Source organism: Staurois parvus, unplaced genomic scaffold (genome assembly GCF_062004578.1).
Source record: "Staurois parvus isolate SC_StPar_1 unplaced genomic scaffold, SC_StPar_1.0 ptg001051l, whole genome shotgun sequence".
Classification (NCBI taxonomy): Eukaryota; Metazoa; Chordata; class Amphibia; order Anura; family Ranidae; genus Staurois; species Staurois parvus.
This window is the reverse complement of record NW_028318847.1, coordinates 849,727-851,488: the sequence shown is the minus strand read 5'-3', so window position 1 is coordinate 851,488 and position 1,762 is coordinate 849,727. Positions and strand designations below refer to the sequence as shown.

At 41.4% G+C, this 1,762-nt stretch overlaps 1 long non-coding RNA gene across 1 annotated transcript; it reads left to right on the top strand.

The window, feature by feature from the left end:
- Window positions 1–497: 497 nt before the first annotated feature.
- On the top strand, window positions 498–1,278 carry LOC149440809 (uncharacterized). The gene is made up of 2 exons (XR_016307479.1): window positions 498–880; window positions 986–1,278. It is a non-coding gene; the product is annotated as an uncharacterized LOC149440809 (long non-coding RNA).
- The last annotated feature ends 484 nt before the right edge of the window (window positions 1,279–1,762 follow it).

Here is a 1,762-nt window from a genome sequence, read left to right as displayed (position 1 = left end):
TATAGACCTCAAACAGGTCCATTTTGTCCGTAGGAGAAAAGGTCAAGCCTCTCCGTAGTAAATCATAATGTCTTTTTTTCAACGCAAACTTGGAGAGATTTATTACCTTAAGATCCTTGGTTCCCTCCTGTAGGTTAATCTAGAGGTTAATCGAGGTGGGAAGGAACGGCGGTGTCGCAGCTCCTTGCTAGGAAGGCACGAGGCCCTCTGAAAACTACCATAAAGTCTACTACTACAGCGGTTCGCAAACGGCAATCCCCTAGGGGAATATACCTTCCACCGGTGGCAAGTTATTTAAGCTTACAGCTGTGTAGATTTATAGAGTATATCTGGAGCTAAGAGGGCATGTTATACGGGCCTAATCTACCCTGTATATTCGGGGAATTTTTTGGAAATCCTCTTTAGAGGATAATATATACATATATATACTTATATGCTATCCTATTTAGGCATTGTATGCTGTGACAAAGCCATATCCTATTCAAACCGCTTCAATTTTCTTAGATTGAGTAATTTTTGGAAACCCTTCAGTGGGTATACAGACTCAGGTATTCACGGCCTGCTACATACACTATATATGTGTTTGGAATCTACGTACTGTGACTACCTGGCTTCCCACCCCCATATGCACCTTTGAACAAGCATCAAGGACCTGATCCTATTTCAAGTCGACGGGAGTCCTCTTGATCTCTATTGATGGTAATATACCCATACTTTGTTTTTTGCTTTCAGGGTTTCACTTGATGCCTGTGTTCTATACAATAATTTTTATATATATCCCCAGAATCATTTGGTACTGTGGACTGTGTTTCACTTGGGGTGGCTATCCAGGAAGTCCCTACATTTGAGAAGCGGGTATGACAGTTTCACAACTAAGAAGGTAATGAAGGTGTCCACTAATTACTGTAGAGATAGGCTTGGTGAGGCCTGGATGTGATTCAGCTCCTATATTTTCATACATTTTTTGTGTATTTTTGTGTTCCAGCTTCCATACATCAGGAGGCTACTCTACACATCCTGACTTATATTGGGAACATATTTGCTGAATCTATGGTTCACTCTAATACAAGCTGGAAATTCATGGAAACCTAGGATCAAAACCTCACCATTACCGTATATTGCCTTATATGGTACTCTACTTGCCTAAATGACCCTGATATGAAGACGCTAAGTGCTTTTAAAATGATTTTATTTGCTTGACATGTTCACCGTGCTCATGTTTAACCTCCTTATGATCTATGTGATCAAATAAAGTATTGCCTGTAATTTTTGAATCCATATTACTCCGCGTGGATCTCTTAGTAACCTTCTTTTTTTCAGGTAGGGGTGCTCTTGTCACACTACCATATTGTTCAGTATGCATTTTCTGGGTTTATGGATCCACACTTATATACTAAGTGAGTCGGAGATATGATTATGACACCAGCTATTCGTGTCATTCTAGGTGGCCTGTTTCTGCTCTATTTTTGTGACTTACTTTACACTACCTTCATAGTACCTTCTTGACTCTCCATTGCACTGCTGGAGATTCCTATAAAAACCTAAGCTTTCACAGGGATGTTGAATTTGTATTGCCCGATGCTGGGGACATGCAGTTCCAGGTGCCGGGCAGGTATTATTTTTTTTTTTATTACTATTAACCTTTTAGGCAGCAGGGCTCATCTGTCAGGTGGAAGCATTCGGGCGGCAGCCCTGCCACCGATTTCTTCCACACAGTGCCAGTCTTTCCCAAACCACCCTCATTTTCCACCCCCCCCCCCCA